A 7340-nucleotide genomic window follows, 5' to 3' on the forward strand; every position below is an offset into this window, starting at 1 on the left:
GAGGAGGGGGAGGAGGGGGATAAGGAGGAAAACCTCTCACTTAATATCCTCTGGGCTTTGAATTAATAGCTGGACTCCTCTTTTCCCCAACCCCTTCCTTGTGTTGGCTGCACGCTCCTGTTGAAGGCATCACTGTCTTCTTGGGCATCCGAACTTGAAGGTTCAGAGGATCATCAGCCAAGAAAGACCACTTGAATCCTTGCACATCCCCATGCCCTCTGCCTTTCTCCCCATTGAGCCCACTGCTCAAAACAGAGCATCCTCCAAGCCCCCTCCATTATCTTCCAGCTGTCAGTCTCCATCCGTACTGAAAACCATTCATACATTCGTCTTCTCCACTCATGCTTTTGCACCTGTTCAAGAATTTCCAGCAGTTCCTCACTGCATGCTCAGTAAAGTGCACGCCTTCCTTGGCAGCTAGACGTCCCCCTGGTGCAGCATTATCTTTCATTGACAATCAGCCAAGGCACACTACAGTCAGTCTTCTCAAAGGCCCCATGCATTCCTTACTCTATGACTTTTTATGCACTTCTTAACACTTTCCCATAAAAGGGAATTTCTCATTCCCATGGTTTCAAGGATACTTTATTTGTATCTCTGTTATTTTGGAGGCATATCCTTTTGCTCCTAAATAGATCACACCTTACCAAAGTGTGAGAATGGGTATAGTCTGCGGTCTGTAGAAGACAGTTCAGACACTTCAAGGATATTTAATGAATAACTTCATGAAGAGTTATTATGGCTTGCTGTGCTGTTATTGCTACTAAGTCTTCTTACATGCTTATTAGATATATGAGCGTAGACCTTTTAAATAGAATGCTATGCTAAGTAGGCACTGTGAAAACTGCATACTACCAAAGATCAAAATAATAAAGAAACTTCATTAATCAAGTACTGTTACATGATGTTTTGCCTGAATATATGTTTGTGTATGATGTGTATGCCTGGTACACATGGAGCTGACAGGATGGCATTGGATCCCCTGGGACTGGAATTCTAGTTAGTTGTGAGCCTGCCATGGGGGCTCTGGGAATTGAACCTGCAATTCTCTGGAAGAGCAACAAGTGCTCTTAACCGAGGAGCTAATTCTCTCGCCTTTGCCTGCATTTTAAGAACAATCTTCAACACACTCACTTGGGTTATAAAAAAGTCATTGATAGATGAAGAAATTAGTTTAGAGGCACATGTTAATCCTTATACAGTCATCTAAAATATAATAAAACACATTTCTTTCCCATGACTACCACTGCTCTAATATATTACAGACCCCGCCTTTGGGGATTAAACAAAAGCAGTGTTACAGAAGAGAACATTGACGTCTTTGCCCCGTCTTGGGTTATTTCTGTCATATGGCCTCTGGGATGCGCCATTGACTTCACTCTTGGCAGCCAGAGTTGCCATCGGGGTTTAAAGCTAAAATCCTGTGGTTCCCTGTAGGGCCATTGTCCACTTGTGAATTTTGTCACACTACCAGCTAAAAATAAAATATATTCTGGTTTCTATTATTTCTTCTGAATTTCATTTAGCAGCAAAACAAAATTTTCCTAACTTACAGGTGATGGTCTCTGCTAGAGAGTTAAATATTTTTCAGTTCCCTTACACAAGCTCTGGGGAATAGCTATTATAAAATAAGGCAGGGCACCTACCATTCAGCAGATGTCATGCATTAACCAATCTTCCTCAGCTGTCCTCTGGCAATTCTGTTCTTTCTTTTTCCGGTAAGTTTCAACTACCTTTTGAAAAGTGCAATTTTTAGTTCATGAGACAAACGGTGACTAAATTTTTGCCACTTTCTGATCACCATTGAACAAGCATTTATTGTCATCTGTCATATCCTAAGCATTGTAGAGACTGGGCAGTTGTAAATCTGATCAATCTTCACGACTCTTTTATTGTAGACACAGCAAAACTTATTATATAATGGTTTGGATGATGATAGGTACATCAGGGAAATATAAGGGAGCGGAGGAAGCACAAAGGGTGCTTGCAATTTTTGAGAGGGTAGCCAGGAGGGTGGCGATATTTGAGGGCGAGCTGTTACAAATGAGGGAGGAACATGGCAAGTGTAAAGAAGGGCATTTATAGGACGGCGACACCAGTCTAAAGCTGGGCTGTCGCGAGCAGTGCAGAGTTTTTCTTTACCCATATGCCGGGCATACAAACCAGGCATGGCTTTGTTGCTGGGGTTAGGGATCCACTACAAGAGAACGTAATCAGCTTAAGGTGAACGTCAGTGCGGATCTGTTCAGTGTTTCCCCTCCCCCCCACCCCAGCCCGCCATGACCTCATTGTTAATCTCCACTGCTTGGATTGCCACTCCGACTGGGGTGAGCCCTGAATGCTGGCTGTATTAGCCTGTTTTCCATTGCTATAACAAAGTCCCCGAAGCAGCTTATTTGGCAAATTGTCTCAGCTGGATAGTTGTTCAGGAAGTATAAAATTGGGGAAGGGTGGTTCTTCTGATGCTACTCTTCTTGTTGGCAGTGTCCTTTGGTGATGTAAGACACTGTAGACCAAGAGACAGGAAGCCTGTGTATTTGTATGTCTAGTCTCTCTTCCTCTTCTACTTAGAAGTCCACCAGATTGAATCATAGAGGCTCCACCCTAATGTCCTTCTTGCATCCTAATCATCTTCTAAAGGCCCCATCTCTTAAGCCAATATCTATCTATATATCTATCTATATATCTATCTATATATCTATCTATCTATCTATCTATCTATCTATATATATATATATATATATATATATATATATATAGAGAGAGAGAGAGAGAGAGAGAGAGAGAGAGAGAGAGTGTGCGCCCAGTGTACATTGTACATGTCATGGTGCGCACAAGACAGTTGTTAGGAGCTGGTTCTCTCTTTTCACCAGGGGGGTTCTTTGACTGAAGTCTGGCTCTGAGATCTGTTGTCCAAGCTTCCTTATCTGTGGAGTTAGCTCCCTGGCTCAAGTTTTCCACGTACTTTAAAAACATCAAAATAGCTAAACAACAACTTCTAAAATTTTAATTTTGTGAGTATAGGTGATTTCCTGCATGTTTAGCTGTGTAGCATGTGTGTGCCGGGTGCCCTCAGAGACCCAGAATAGGGTGATGGTTACAGATAATTGTGAGCCATCATGTTGGTGCTGGAAATTGAATCTGGATCCTCTAGAAAAGCAGCCAGCGCTCTTAACAGCTGGGCCATCTCTCCAGCTCTGAATTTCCACCTTCTTAATATCTTACAGGGGGGATAAATTTCAGCATGACTTCTGGGGAACAAATTTATTCAAACTATGGATGATACTAAGCCTGAGAAACACGGCAGATGATTTCGGTGGTTCAGCTCTATGGGCTGCACAATTTTTTTAACTTGTTCTCTCACTGTGAAGGGCAGTATTGGTAATCTCAGGTAGTCAGAGACTTTCTGCTTTCTCCTGCAGTAAGTAAGTGTATGCATGGTCCTGAGATTTGCAAACTGTTGTTGCACAGACACCTAAAGCATTAAGCCTAAGAAAAGAGGTGTTTTGTCTTATAATTTTTATTACGCTTATTTAGTTTGGATGGAGGGTTGTGTGTGTGCCACAGTGTATGTGGTGTGGTGGTGGTTGTAGTGCAGGTGGTGACTCTGTGTGTGTGTGTGTGTGTGTGTGTGTGTGTGTGTAAGTCAGAAGATAACTTAGGCATGTTGGATCTCTCCTTTTATCCTGTGGGTTCTGGGGAATCACACTCGCGTGGTCAGGTTTGTCAGAAGAGGTTTGTCTAATGTCACCAACTTGTGCTTTCACTCCTTCAAGACAGCGCAGTGTTGTAACAGATGCATAACTAACATTAAGCATTATGCAAAAGTTTCAGAGGTTATTACACTCGCATTCAACAAACAGGGAAACTGCAGTGGGCCCTTCTATGCCACAGCTCAAAAAGTAATACAACAATAGGCTTCAAATCCTGCAACCCACACTGTGGCTACAGGCTTTAAATTTCCTAAGAATCTTTTCCTTATGCTTCTGTGTTCTCTTGGCTTTCATTAGCACCTTCAATAAGAACAAAGCACCAAGTATTTAACTAACAGACCCTTGAATGCAGGTGCTACATTTACTCTTGATCACTTGAATTCCTCAGGGGTGACTGGCACTCCTTGGTTCATAAAAATAAAGCTTTAAAAGGAAACCATGGTATCTTAAATAAAGACAAAGAGATTGGAGTTCTCAAGAGGTCATGGTGAGTTACCAGCAACTGAAATTACCATTGTAAGATCAGATTTGTTGGAGGGAGGCTGCTAGTTAGTTCCCAGCTGCTTAGCCCAGAAATAATCACACAGAAACTGTATTAATCAAATCACTGTTTGGTCCATTAGCTCTAGCTTCTTATTAGCTAACACTTACATATTAATTTATCTGTCTATCACCATGAGGTCGTGGCCTACCAGCAAATTTTCACCACATCTATCTCCAGTGGTGGCTTCATGGTGTCTCTCTGACTCCGTCCTTCTTCCTCCTAGCATTCAGCTTAGTTTCCCCCACCTACCTAAGTTCTGCCCTATCAAGAGGCCAAGCCATTCTTTATTTATTAATGGTAATCACAGCACACAGAGGGAACTCCCACACCAGATAGTACCTGGGGATGGAGCTCAGTGGCACAGCATTTACCCAGCCTATGCAAGGCTCAGGGGTCAATTTTCACCTCAGATATTAACAGAAGACCATTTAAAAAGTCATACAAATTCTCTCTGCAGTTCATTTAGAGTTTAGATCCAATTGAAGTTTGTTACATTAGATGGACAGGAAACCTAAAATTAGGCCAGCTATATTGTTTTAGAACCAAATGAAGTATTGATCATGGCCAACTGTGGCTTAGCATGAATTTAGAATTATAATAATGTAATGTGTTGAGGTTGTTTCAAGCTCAGATTTAGGAGTTACCAGAGATGATATTTCTATAATGAAACTATGCTGTAATCAAATCATCAACTTAGATATTTGCCAGTATTTTTTGAAAGCTATAAATTTTAATATGAACTTGGTATAATAGCTTTTTTTTGCTAGTCTGAAAAAGAAAACACCAATCATGAAAGATTATAACTTCTTAATAGGGATCCATTAATTTTTAGATGGAAAAACTATATAATAGGTCAATTATGTCAAATTTCAAAGAGTCATTTTGTTCTCTATATAATTAAAATATATGTTGTTCAAGAAAGTAAAAACAGGGAGCTGGCTTTTGATTATAAAATCTCTTTTGAGCTGGGTGGTGGTAGTGCATACCTTTAATCCAAGTACTCAGGAGGGAGGCAGAGGCAGAGGCAGAGGTAGGCAGACCTCTGAGTTTGAAGTCACCCTGGTCTACAAAGCGAGTTCCAGGACAGTCAGGGATACAGACCCAGAGAAACTCTGTCTCAAAAAACAAAACAAAACAAATATCTCTTTGTTTGGGAATTTATTTAACAGGTGGCATTGTGGTCTACTGTAAATCCTATTAATCGTGCGTGCCCACATCAGACATTTTATGTTGTGGGACACTAAAGCACAGGGCTTCCTCAGCCTGATTCGGGGCCTCTAGGCAACTCTCGGCTTCCCACTTACTAGCTGAGTAATCTCAGACAAGACATTTAGTGTCTTTGTGCCCCAGCTGGGAAAACAGTGGGGTAATAATAGTACATACCTTGTGGGTCATATGAAGAATGGATGAGTTAACACATAGTAATGTCCTTAGAACAGGGACTGGCACGTGGTAAATGTTTAGTAAATGTTAGCTGGTATTTTAATGTGTCATAAAGCGTGGGGCGATTACTAATCTAGTGGAATATGGTACTAGATACTATTTTTGCACTTTGATTAGACATCATCGATTTTTTTTTCTCAAAAAAGAATTTAGTGTGCTTTTTGTTTGAGCACACAGGAAGCACAGAAAGTTGGCTCCTGTGAGTGAAACTGACCCATTTAGTGCCTGGAATCAGAGGAAACTTGTCAGTGTGAGCAGACACTAGAGTAAACCAATCAGACATCCCTCTTCTTAATTTTTAAAATCTTTTTTTTCCCCTCACGGGAATTTATAGTAGGTGTTTGATGTAGACCCTTAATTATACCTAATTAGGGTTTTATACACTTTCTTACGCCCATGTAAAATCTTTGTACTTCTCAGTTTCCTTGCAGAAAAATAAAACAACCCCTCCCCCCCAGGAAATTACCACAATGAATTGTTATATTATGCCAGGTATTTTTTTTTCCTTCCAAGAGACCATCTGCTCCTGGATAGCCAACTGGGTGCCCTGCATTAATGAATGTGATTATGTAAAATTTCTTACTGACGTCTACGGTTCAGAATCTGATGCTCGCCACACCAGTTTGTAACTACAAACAGCCATTTGCAATGGCACGTGCATTTTTGTTCAGTCTAGCTTCCAGATATTACTCCCGAAGTTACTCTGATTCGTAAAGGGGTGAGGGATCCTTTCTTCAGTTGAAACCAACGCATCACACCGGATGCAGGTGTGTTTGCCTTCAGCGTCCTCAGCCTCAGGTTGTGGACGGCACGGGGAGGGTGGAGCTCTTACAACCTGCTTATCGCGGCGTGCGCGTGTCTGTGGGCGTCGGAGCACGCGCAGGACACCCAGGGACCCACTTTTCTAGTCTCACCTCAAAGGCTGTCAACTCTGCGGTCCCTCCTCCGGCGCACCACCCCGCCTCTCGCGTCCACGCCCACGCCCCGCCCCTAGAGCGGAAACGCCGTACTGTCATTGGCCAGCTCTCCTCTCATTCCGCCTGCACAGCCAATGCCTGGAATCCTGGGGGGAAGGTTAGCGCGGCCAATCGGGGCGCTCGCAGCGGCAGGAGCCGGGTCCGGACCGCCCGGAGGCGGGGCCGGGGGCGGGGCGCCAGCCCAGGATTAGTTGCCATTCCGAGTGGGAAGCGGGTCGAGGTGGCGGTGGCGGTGGCGGCGGCGGCAGCGGCAGCGGCGTTTGCGGTGGCGCAGGCTTCGCGCAGCGCGAGGAGGCGCCTCGAGGCCCTTTTCTCTCCTCGGAGGCCAGAGTCGCGGCGCCACCCGCGGCCGCCGGGTCCTCTCGCGCGGGCGATCCCCTGCGGGGGCTGAGGAGCCGCGGGAACCCGGCGAGTGCCCTGTCAGCGCGATGCCCGGGGCGGCGGCGGCGGCCATGGGTTCGACGCGGGCCGGGCCGTGAGCGCCCCGCCGAGCACCGCCGGGCGGTTGGGGCCGTTGGACGTTGGCCGTCGCGGCGTCCCCTCCCCCTCGGCGGCGGGGTGCGCGTCGGAAAGGGAGCCCCGCGGCTCCGCCCCTCGCCTCCCCTCCCCCGTACACATCGCACGCACCGCGGCGCCGGCTCTCACACGCTCGCGCGCTCGCCC

General features: G+C 45.0%; 1 protein-coding gene across 2 annotated transcripts in view; it reads left to right on the plus strand.

Moving 5' to 3' along the window:
• Positions 1-7340, plus strand: part of Glcci1 (glucocorticoid induced 1) — an 83532-nt gene that overhangs the window by 7587 nt on the left and 68605 nt on the right. The gene's annotated exons all lie outside the window — the stretch shown is intronic.

This window comes from Microtus ochrogaster, linkage group LG10 (genome assembly GCF_000317375.1).
Source record: "Microtus ochrogaster isolate Prairie Vole_2 linkage group LG10, MicOch1.0, whole genome shotgun sequence".
Classification (NCBI taxonomy): domain Eukaryota; kingdom Metazoa; phylum Chordata; class Mammalia; order Rodentia; family Cricetidae; genus Microtus; species Microtus ochrogaster.